Source organism: Panthera pardus, unplaced genomic scaffold (genome assembly GCF_024362965.1).
Source record: "Panthera pardus isolate Hobbes unplaced genomic scaffold, ASM2436296v1 HiC_scaffold_21, whole genome shotgun sequence".
Taxonomy (NCBI): Eukaryota; Metazoa; Chordata; class Mammalia; order Carnivora; family Felidae; genus Panthera; species Panthera pardus.
This window is the reverse complement of record NW_026526777.1, coordinates 47,568,734-47,580,952: the sequence shown is the minus strand read 5'-3', so window position 1 is coordinate 47,580,952 and position 12,219 is coordinate 47,568,734. Positions and strand designations below refer to the sequence as shown.

Here is a 12,219-nt window from a genome sequence, read left to right as displayed (position 1 = left end):
AATTAAAAAAAATTTAAACTATGATTTTTATGTTCATTTCAAATAATACTTAGTTAAAATCAGTTGACTGAACATTTTAAATTTCTCCAAAATACAACTTTAAGATAAAAATAAAGATATACATAATTAAGATAAAAACATTTTAAGGTGATATCTTGTAACTTTGCATTGCATCAAATCTAGTTGCATTCTTAACTTTTAAGAATTAACACATGAATCACTGTGTAATCATAACCTACTTTAAAAACCTATGTATCTTCATAAGGTCCCAGTAATTCATTTTTGCTTTTAATTCCCTTGCCTTTGGGGATGTGTCGAGTAAGAGATTGCTACGGCTGAGGTCAGAGAGGTCTTTTCCTGCTTTCTCCTCTAGGGTTTTGATGGTTTCCTGTCTCACGTTCAGGTCCTTTATCCATTTTGAGTTTATTTTTGTGAATGGTGTGAGAAAGTGGTCTAGTTTCAACCTTCTGCATGTTGCTGTCCAGTTCTCCCAGGACCATTTGTTAAAGAGACTGTCTTTTTTCCATTGGATGTTCTTTGCTGCTTTGTCAAAGATTAGTTGGCCGTACGTTTGTGGGTCTAGTTCTGGGGTTTCTATTCTATTCCATTGGTCTATGTGTCTGTTTTTGTGCCAATACCATGCTGTCTTGATGATTACAGCTTTGTAGTAGAGGCTAAAGTCTGGGATTGTGATGCCTCCTGCTTTGGTCTTCTTCTTCAAAATTACTTTGGCTATTTGGGGCCTTTTGTGGTTCCATATGAATTTTAGGATTGCTTGTTCTAGTTTCGAGAAGAATGCTGGTGCAATTTTGATTGGGATTGCATTGAATGTGTAGATAGCTTTGGGTAGCATACAGAGAAAGACAGATACCATATGGTTTCACTCTTATGTGGATCCTGAGAAACTTAACAGAAACCCATGGGGGAGGGGAAGGAAAAAAAAAAAAAAAGAGGTTAGAGTGGGAGAGAGCCAAAGCATAAGAGACTCTTAAAAACTGAGAGCAAACTGAGGGTTGATGGGGGGTGGGAGGGAGGGGAGCGTGGGTGATGGGTATTGAGGAGGGCACCTTTTGGGATGAGCACTGGCTGTTGTATGGAAACCAATTTGACAATAAATTTCATATATTGAAAAAAATAAATAAATAAATAAAAATAAATAAAAACCTATGTAAATGACAGCCATATATTTCCCACTTAACACATTTAAGTCTCATCTAACCACCACAGAGAAACTAAAAATTTGTTGCAAATACGCTTATTTTACAAAAGTTGTTTTTTGATGTTTATGTAGTAAATCTAATCATAATTCCTTCATTTACTTTCGAATTAACAAAGACTTTATCTTCATTATCTTTGTGGCTTTTCCATAAATCTAAAATTATTCCAAACCAAAAGCTTTATATAAATCATAATATTTTAAATATTTCCTTTGGACATTTAATTTTACATTAACTGAATTTAAAACAACTGTGATAATATAAAAAAAATGCATTCGGGGCGCCTGGGTGGCTCAGTCGGTTGGGCGGCCGCCTTTGGCTCGGGTCATGATCTCGCGGTCCGTGAGTTCGAGCCCCGCTTCCAGCTGTGCGGACAGCTCAGAGCCTGGAGCCTGTTTCAGATTCTGTGTCTCCCTCTCTCTGACCCTCCCCGTTCATGCTCTGTCTCTAGCTGTCTCAGAAATAAATAAACGTTAAAAAAAAAAAAATTTAAAAAAATGCATTCAATCTCCTAAAACAATTTCCTTTGAAAAATCTTACTTTCACATGTAAAAGGATTGGCTATTTAATGCCTTTTTTCTTTGGAATCACATACATTAAAAAGTAATCAATTACTAAAGGGCTCACTCTTAATTTTGTTCATAGCACAGTATTAGTATTAATAGATTCACGATGTCATTTTCTAAGATTTTGGTGAGTGTTGATTATATTTATACAATTAACTGTGGAACACCTGTGCTACTTTTTAATATTGATCATAGTCCATATTTATGAGCAACCCAAGCTGGTTACAAGAGCAAAGACACTAGGAAAGGCAATAATCTTTTTCAAGAGATGGTTTTTTTTTTTTTGTAAGGGTTTCAAAATATTTTTTATTTAAATTCCAGTTCACATGCAACGTGATATGAGTTTCAGGTGTACTATATAACGATTCAACACTTCCATACAACACGTGGTGCTCATCCCAACAAGTGCACTCCTTGGCCCCTGTCAACCTATTTCACCCATCCTCCCCACCACCTCCCCTCTGGTAACCCTCAGTTTGTTCTCTATAGTGAAGAGTCTGTTTCTTGGTTTCCCACGCTCTCTCTTTTTTCCCCTGGGCGGCAAGAAGCCCAGGACCTCAGCAGGCATTAGATCTTACATGGGGGCTAATTGTTGCCCAGTTCAGTGGACGTCTCAGAGCGATTTTAGGGTGGTTGGCTCTCCCCACCCTTGAGGCTAGATTGTTGAGCAGGGACCCTAACTCTACCGGTCTCGAGGGCCCCAGCTCCAAATGGAGTGTGTGTACTTGGTATGCAAGTGCCGGTCAGATCAGGGTAGCCAGGGATTTGTACAGAGCAAGGGTCACCCTGTGAAGCCAGGTCACAAGAGCAGACCACTGGAAGTACCTGGCACCTGCCTAATTCCAGGGCTTAACCTATTCAAAGGCTGGTATTTTCCCTAAAGGCAGGTCTAGAGAAAGCTGGAATGCTTTATCAGGGCAGGCTGGCTGGGATGGCCGGAGGCTCTCTCATAAGACACACCTGGGAGCCTTAATTACTGGGGAATCCCAGGATCCCATTAGGCAGCCAGACCAAGAAGGGGCTGACAGTTTAAGATAGAGCCTCAAGTATTTTTAGCGGGTGGGTGAGCTCTCTCTATCCTGTAGGCTACAGGTATTTGGGGACCAGCTTAAGCTCCACAGTCATGAGGGCCCCAACAGCTAAGGGTGGCTAATAGGGTGCTGATACAGGCTTCACAGGTCAGGGTAACAAGGGACCTGGAACAGGGTGAGTTGGGCAAGGCCAGGTCGCAGCAAGGTGCTCTTGGAGGGGCCTGGTGTATGTCAGTTTTCACTTCCCTTCCCACTGAAGGCAGGGTTGGAGGAATCTTGCTTGGGCAAGCTTGGGTCAGATGGCCGGAGTTCCCTCCAGCACAGACACCTGGGAACATTCATTAATGGAGAAGCCTGAGGCCCTAATCAGTAGTTAGACCAAATAGGGACTATCATCAGTTTAAGCTGAAAGCCTCAGAAAGATTTTCAGGTAGTAGGCTCTCTCTACGCTGGAGGCTAGGAGGGGTTTGGGGACCTGTTTGAGCTCCACAAGGCCCTGACAGACAAGGACTGGGACTGGCTGACAGCATTTGGACTGCGCACGCACATGCAGGCTGCAAAGGTCAGTGTCCAGGGACCTGAAATGGGTAGGGCCAGGTCACAGCAGGGGGCTTTGGGTATCCTGGCATTTAATGCCTAGGCTTAACTCACAGAAACAAGCATATTCTCCCTGGAGACAGGGCTGGAGGAATCTGGACTGCTGGGCAGGACTGGGAGGGATGTCTCCTCTAATAAGAGACACCAGGAGTTTTAATTGCTGGAGATGGCTGACATCCCATCATGCAGCCAGTGGGGACAGACTGTCACCACGTTAAAGCTGCCACCTCAAAACTTTTCGAAGGGTGAGCTCCTTCCACTCTGAGGCCATTGAGGTGGTTGGATTCCAGGCAGAGTTCCACAGACCTAGAGATCTCTCTATAGTCGGAAGCCCTCTGATGGGTATGAAGTATGCACGCACAGGCTTTCAAGTCAAGATTAGCCAGCTGTCCCTGTACTCGGCAATGCCAGTGGGTCACAGGAGGCGGACCTTTGGGTTACAAGGCATCTGCCTAATTTCAAGCCCTAACCTACACAAATGAGCATATTTTCACTGAAGGCAGAACTGGAGTCATCTGAACTGCCTTTCCGGGGCTGGATCAGGAAGGCTGGCCTGTGTATCTTCCAATAAGAGACATCCGGGAAACTTGATGGCTGCTAAAGCCTGAGACAATAGCAGACAGTAAGTTTACATGGGGACTGTCTATGGCCCATTGAGGTGGCTGCTTCAGAATAATTTGGGGGGGGGGTGGCTCCCTCCACCCTTGAGGCTATGTAGGTGGTTGGGAGTGGGCTATAGATCCACAGACTTGGGGGACCATACTTTTGGACAGCTTTTGAAGTATTACCCATCCGTGGGACGAGTTGGTCAGGGTAGCCAGGCACCTGGAACAGGCGTGTCAGGAGAGTCCGGGTCACAAGAGCAGGCTTTTGGGGACACCTGGCATCTGCCTAATTATAAAGATTAACTTACATAAATGTACATATTCCCCTGGAGGCAGAGGTGAAGGAATCTGGATTGCCTTGCCAGTGAGGGGCCGGGAAGGCTTGCCAGTATATCTTTTAAAAAGAGACACCTGGAACCCCTATTCCTGGAGATCCCTGGGGCCTCATCAGGCAGCCAGTACAAATGGAGACAGCTATGTTCACATTAAAGCTGATGCCACAGAAAGATGTATGAAAGTGGGGACCCTCCCCCGCTGAGGCCATACAGATGGTTGGGGTCCAGAGCTTTTGGTCCTGTAGCACCAAAGCCAGGCGTCAGGGTAAGGATTATACATTTGTGAGCCGTGTAGGTCAAAGTTGACAGGGACCTTAAACAGGGCAATTAGGGGCAAGGTCAGGTCACAGGAGGGAGCTACTGGGAGTGGCTGTTATGTGCCTAATTCCAGGGCTTAACCTCCACAAAGGCATGTATTTTCCCTGAAGGCAGAGCTGGAAGAATCTGGACTGCCTTGCCAGGGCAGGGGTAAGTGGGATGGCTGGGGCACCCTCAGTAAGAGACACCTGGGTGCCCGGATGTTTGGAGAAGCCCAGGACGCCATTAGGCAGCCGGTCTAAATGGGGACTGAGAGTTGCCAGCTTAGGTTGGAGTATCAGAGATTTTCAGGAGGGGGGTGTGGGCTCAAGGTGGTGGGTGTTTGGCTGGAGCTTCATAGGAATGGAACACCTCCTTCGCCCATGCTGGGTGGCAGGTTGTGGACGGCACATGTGTGGGCCGTGTAGATCAGGGTATCCAGTGACCTGGAATAAGACGATGTCACAGGAGGATGCTATTGGGGATACAGTACAAAGTCCTAATGTGCATGGCCCACCTACCTATTGTGGAACACTCTCTCCGAAGGCAGTGCTGGAGTGTTTCAATGGCTCTTCTGGATAGAGGGTGCCTGGCAGGACAGGCCATCCCTCCATTTGTAGAAACCTGGAAGTTCTGGTTCCTAGAGAAGCCTGGGACCACTCAGGCAGCAAGTCAATATGGGGACTAAGTGTCACCAGTTTAAAACTGCCACCTCAGAACGGTTGGGGGTGGGGGGTTGGGCAGCCTTCACACTGGAGGCTATGCAGTTGGAGACCTGTCTGACCTCCACAGGACTGGAGTACCAGGCAGGCCAAGGACAGCTGGGGTGCTCATGCACAGGCTGCATACTTCAGGGTACCCAGTATCCTGGAACTGGGCAAAGTCAGGAGAATCCAGATTTTAAGAGCAGATTGTTGGAGTCCATGGCATCAGACTCATTCCAAATCCTAACCTACACTAATGAACATATTCACCTGAGGGTAGAGCTGGAGGAGTCTGGGCTGCCTTTCCAGGGTGGGACCAGCAGGTTCGGCCGGGGTATCCGGGGATAGGCACCTGGGTGCCTCCATTGCTGGGGAAGTCTGGACCCAATCAAGCAGCAGGTCCAAATGGGGACTGACGGTCATCAGTTAAAAGTTTTAGCTTCAGAAAGATTTTTGGGGTGAGCTCTCTCTATCCCAGAAGGTAAGCATGTGGTTGGGAAAAGCCTGAGCTCTGCAGACCTGAAGGACCCCCTCAACCAAAGACTGGCTGACTAGGTATGGGCTGTGCATACGTGGGAGGCACAGGGCAAGGGTATCAGGGACCTGGAACAGGTCAGTGTCTACTGCAGCCAGGTCATGGGGGGCCTATTGGGGGTACCAGGCATCTGCCTAACTATAAACCCTAACCTATATAAATGCCACATATAAATGCCCATGTTCCCCCTAAGGCAGATCTGGAAGACTCCGTATTGCCTTACTATGGCTGGGTCCAGAAGCTGGCTGAGGTGTATGCTAATAAGAAACATGTGGGAGTCTTGATTGCTGCAGAAGCCTGGGACCTCAGCAGACAGTAAGTAAATATGGGGACTGACTATCCCTTATTTTAGTGGTTCCCTCAGAGTGGGCTCTCTCTACCTTTGATGCAATGCGTTTGGTTGAAGATAGGCTTTTAACTCCACAGGCCTGGAGGGTCCCAGCTGGCCAAGGTGGCTGACAGAGTGAGGATGGCTCATATGGGTGTACAGATCTGGGTAGCCAAAGACTTCCAATAGGGCAACGGCAGGCAAGACCAGGTCCCAGGGACAGGTTATTGTTAGTACCTGGCATCTGCTGATTCCAAACCCTAGTCTAAGCAAATGCACATAGTCACCCTGTAGGCTGTTTTGTTTGGGGAGGCAAATAATGCTCAGGGACTGCTTTTGTCTTTTTCTTTTTTTTTTTTTTAAGATTTAAAAAGTTTTTAAGTAATCTGTATACCCAACGTGGGGCTTGAACCCACAGCCCTGAGATCAAGAGTTGCATGCTGCACCAACTGGGACACTCAGGCACCCCATGATTTTGTCTTTGCCAGCAATGTAGTTGGGTTGGTTCACTGTGTGAATTTTGCAAGCCAACAGCACACAGAACAATTTCTGTTAATTAGTAATTAAAGAAATGACATACCCCAAAACATTGTTAATCACACGATCGCTCCAGGCAAGGGGAGATGAAAGGAATGGTGTAAATTTAGTTGATGTGTATATTTATATGAGTTGTTGCTTGGGATTATGGCTTAGCCAACTGAGAGCTGATGTCCAGCTGCCAGTGCAAAAGTGCAAGTCTCATGTCGCTAGAGCACGTTGCTAGCAGTGACAGTCCTGGTATCGATGGGCAAGATGATCATCCTCGAGGGGTGACTGCACAGCTCTGGCCACCGCAGGTAGAAGTGTTGTCTTTACCAGGCAGGAGCTAATTGCCCCACGGTCCTCAGAGAGCTATTTTACATCAGAAAAGCATAGCCTTGTGCAGACCGAGCACTCTCTTCTCATCCTCAGAAATGCTCTGTATTTGCAGTCTCGTGGCCCCTTGCCACAGTTCCTTCTTCATACATTTTTATTAATAAGCCCCCAGCAAGGCCCCTCATGAGCTGAGCTCTCGAGTTCTTATGGGTGAGGACAGATGAACTAACATTTTGACACCACTTACTTCATTCTTATATCAAAACAACTTTCTAACCAACTTTTTCTTGGTCTTTGTTTATGACAAGTGGATTTGAAATAGTATCAAGCCAATACACAACCTCTACCCGGTGATTTCAAATCACTTCCACACTAATACTAAGGGCCTAATGCCCAGTACAAATCTAAGCTCACAAAAATATCAGTCCACTCTGTGATTCACATATGAACTTAATCACACTCATTCATCTTTTGGGGTTATTTTTACTCAGTGCACATTCTTGTACACCATAGTTTAATGACCAGTTTAAGCAACCATATTCCTAATATTATCAATAGAAACGTAAAGAACTCTCTACCATGGTACCATATCCAACTGCCAAATGAGTAAAAAACTTTCTTAAACCACTCAACTTCCTTGACAAGCACATTTCCAAGTAGAGATTATTTTTATAAAGCTCCAGGGGGCACAAGCTTGCATAGTACTGTCAATTGCTATAACATCAGAATTCAAGCCTGTCATTATTTTAGGGATGCACATTTTTGTTCTTTTCAATTCCTGCAAAGTTATTTTGACTTTAGTAGTCTCATCTTCCAAATGTGCCATATTTGTTTTAAGTTTTCTAATGTATGATTTCCATTTATTTATTTTAGTAATATACTTAGTAATTTAGTGTGAAATATTTCCCTGGTTATTTTAATAGTTCTCTTCTTTTTTTTTTTTTAAAAATTAATGTTTATTTTTGAGAGAGAGAAAGAGAGAGAGAGAGAGAGAGAGAAAGTGTGTGTGTGTGTGTGTATGAGTGGGGCAGGGGCAGGGGCAGAGAGAGAGGGAGACACAGAATCCACAGCAGGCTCCAGGCTCCAAGCTATCAGCACAGAGTCTGATTCAGGGCCTGAACCCACCAACCCACGTGAGATCATGACCTGAGCCAAGGTCGGACACTTAACCAACTGAGCCACCCAGGCACCCCTAGTTCTCTTATCTTCTATTGACTATAGTTACATCTTTTTCCTTCTGTTTTTACATTCATTACCTGTTCTCATTTTACACATCTCAGCATGTTTCATGTTCCTTATTTCCCCCTTGACTCCAGTAAGTTAAGGTGAGGTTTGCCTTAGAGTGTATTATCCTGGTCCAGTTTCCCATATTATATATAACTGGTAGAGGAAGTGTCAAGGCCATAGCCACAGGTACTTGTACCATAGGTATAGCCAAAGTCTAGTAATAATAAAGGTATTTTTGTTTCATTCCAACAAATATCCCTAGGAATGTGTTTTCCTTCTATCATAAGGGGGCTTTCTATGTTCTCTAGGCTCCAATCTCCCTTTTGATATTGGGGATCTGTAAAAGTGTCATAATCCAATGTCATGTTCCCTCCTTTAAGTGCCAAGAGTCTAATTTCACAGTTGCCCAGAAATCACAGCCATTAGGATTTGCCATTAGTTGCCCAGAAGTCCAGCCATTTCTGGTTGGATTGGGTTACGTCAGACCCATAACAGTGTTCCAGGTGTACAATTTAGTGTTTCAGGTGTACAACAGTTCTATACATTACTTACTGCTCATCATAAATGCCCTCTTAATATTCTTTACCTGTTTCACCCATCCTCCCACCCACCTCCTGTCTCCATAGTTAAGGGTCTGTTTTTGGTTTGTCTCCTTTCTTCTCTGTTTTGTTTCTTAAATTCCACAGATGAGTGAAATCACATGACATTTGTCTTTCTCTGATTTATTTCACTTAGCATTATACTCTCTAGATCCATCCATATTGTCGCAAATGGCAAGAGTTCATTCTTCTTAATGGCTGAGTAATAGTCCATCGAGTAATAGTCCATAAAGAAGTCCAGGGGCGCCTGGGTGGCGCAGTCGGTTAAGCGTCCGACTTCAGCCAGGTCACGATCTCGCGGTCCGTGAGTTCGAGCCCCGCGTCAGGCTCTGGGCTGATGGCGCGGAGCCTGGAGCCTGTTTCCGATTCTGTGTCTCCCTCTCTCTCTGCCCCTCCCCCGTTCATGCTCTGTCTCTCTCTGTCCCAAAAATAAATAAAAAACGTTGGAAAAAAAAAAAAAGTCCATACCTTCTTTATCCATTCATCCATTGATGGACACTTGGGTTGCTTCCATAATTTGGCTAATGTATATGATGCTGCAGTAAACATCGTGCATGTATCTTTTAGAATTAGTGTTTTCATATTCTTTGGGTAAATACCCATAATGGAATTACTAAGATAATTGTATTTTTAATTTTTTGAGGAACCTCCATGCTTTTCCACAGTGGCTTCACCAGTGTGCATTCCCACCAATAGTGCATGAGGGTTCCTTTTTCTCCACATCCTTGTCAACACTCGTTTCTTGTGTTTTTCATTTTAGTCATTCTGACAGGTGTGAGGTGGTATCTCATTGTAGTTTTGATTTGCATTTCCCTGATGATAAGTGATGTTGAGCAACTTTTCATGTGTCTGTTGACCACCTGTACGTCTTCTTCAGAGAACTGTCTTCATATCTTCTGCCCATTTTTAATCTCATTGGGTTTTTCTCTTGGTATTGACTTATATAAGTTCTTTATATATTTTTGATATTAACCTGCTATTGGATATATAATTTGCAAATACTTTCTCCCATTCAGTTGATGGCTTTCATTTTGTTGATGGTGTCCTTCACAAAAGCTTTTTATTTTGGTGTAGTCCCAATAGTTTATTTTTGATTTTATTATGAACCTAGGTTTCCATATACTTGGGGTATAAATCTGTGGTGTGAGATAGAAGCCTTGCATATACCATGAAGGATAATAAGTGTTATATGCTAAGTTTCCTATGTGTCCTCTATATACCTTACAATGTGTCCATGCTCTTTTAAAGTCTGAACGTAGAGTCCATGGATCTATTCATTTTCCAATAGGTCAATATTGATTAAATAGTGTAAATTGGGATTATAGTAAATCATCTATTTTGCCCTATTTATATTCAAAGATATAATTGCCCATTCTGTGTAGTCAGTATCTCCTCTTTTATGAAATACTAAATCACAAAGAAAATCAGGAATTAAGTTGGAGTTATTTCAACAGTTTCTACTACATATCCAATGTTTCATTCAACTCAGTAAGAGATGATACGATATGCGATGTTACAATACCAACGGCCAGTTAGTAGTTCAGCCCAATCTTTATCCTCTAAGTCAGTGTCTAACGAGGGTATTGTTCAGGATCCTCCTTGACTCTTGTGGAGATTGAAGTGGAGGTTTCTACTTCTTCAGCTTCTCTAAGTATTTGGTTTCTCCACTGATTGAAGATTTCCCAGGGATTAGATGATGCTGATAGGAGAGAGTGGGGTGGAGAGATTGGGGTTACTGATGCTGGTGATGTTGGTGATACTTATGAGTCCTCAGTTGCAAGAAGGTGACCAGAATGGTGATCCATGCAGGGAGTAGAGGATGTCACAGACAATGCCATTGTATCGGACCAGAAAGCAGCAATCTAACCTGGAACTAACTTTGTGCAAATGCTATTACTGGAGCTGTTGAAGGGGTATCCATAGCTGCAATGAGAGTTGTATCCAATAGTAAGCAATAGGCAAAACATTATGGTCAGAGGTAGCATGCTGCACTAACCCACTTAATAATTTTGATAGGATTAAAGATGCATCCTGGATTCATGTCTGCAAAATAAAGATAGTGTCCTATACATTTTTAATTCTTTCATATTGTTCTTGCCATTCAAGGAAATCTATAGTTATAACGGCTATTATTGCTAATATTTCTCCAAGCATGATCACCCTGCATCATGCTTGGCTAAACATTTGGCATCTGGTGTTGATACAATAAAAGATGGTGTTTTTCACGTCTGAAATTTTTCTAGAGGCATGATGGTATTTTCTTTAATTTGAGGTAATATGCATTTTCCTTCAGTCACCCAGTAGGTTTTATTAGTGTCAGGTGCTATTTTATTTTATTTATATACATAAATATATGTATATATACATATTTTATTTATATACATAGATTTTATTTTATAGATTTTATTTATATACATAAATAATATATATTAAATATATATTTATATATAATATATATATTATATATTATATATAAATATAGAATATATAATATATATTTATATTATATATATTTATATTATATTTAAAAAAATATATATTATATATATAAAATAAATATATATAATATATATATTAATATATATATTTTTGCATATATATTAATGTATAATGCATATAATTAATTTTTGCATATATATTAATATATATTATATTTGCAAATATATATTAATATATAAATATAAATATATATTATATATATAATATATATTTATATTATATATATATTTATATATAATATATATAAAATATATATTTAATATATATTTAATATATATTGTTTAATAATTTAATAATTTAATAATTATTAATATATTTAATATATTTAATATAAATATATATTTAAATATTTTATACATTATATATATAAAATCACTTTTCCTTTTAATTTAAATTCTAGGTTGACAGTGCTAATGCTTGTTTTTGTGGGTGTCTGCAACATCAATTCAATAGGAGGTTTTCCATCCTTTCTATAGTTATGGTTTAGATATCTTACAGCTTCCTGATAGTTTTAGCCCAAGCTTTCATATTTAGATTGTTAGTAAGCAACCTAAGCCTTAGCTTGAGCAAGCCATTTTACATTTCCAGAGGCAGTTGGGTTATAGGGTAAGTAGAAGTTCCATATTCTTCCTTGTTCCTTAGCACATTCTTGTGTCTGCTTTCCTGTGAAGTCTATGCCCTGATCTGATTTTACGACGGTTGCTAACCTAGCTAGCATCTAGGTTTCTAATACTCCAAGAGTGGATCTTTTAAAATCATTTTTTTCCTGCAAGGATAGGGTTCTCCTATTCTTGCCCATGTCCCTACAGTGGGGCATGCATGTA

General features: G+C 41.7%; 1 long non-coding RNA gene across 1 annotated transcript in view; it reads right to left on the bottom strand.

The window, feature by feature from the left end:
- Nucleotides 1–10,428: 10,428 nt before the first annotated feature.
- LOC128778850 (uncharacterized) overlaps nucleotides 10,429–12,219 on the bottom strand; it is a 45,297-nt gene continuing 43,506 nt past the window's right edge. Inside the window, exon 5 of the long non-coding RNA XR_008424652.1 lies at nucleotides 10,429–10,595. This is a non-coding gene — a long non-coding RNA (uncharacterized LOC128778850). The remainder of the gene's footprint in view (nucleotides 10,596–12,219) is intronic.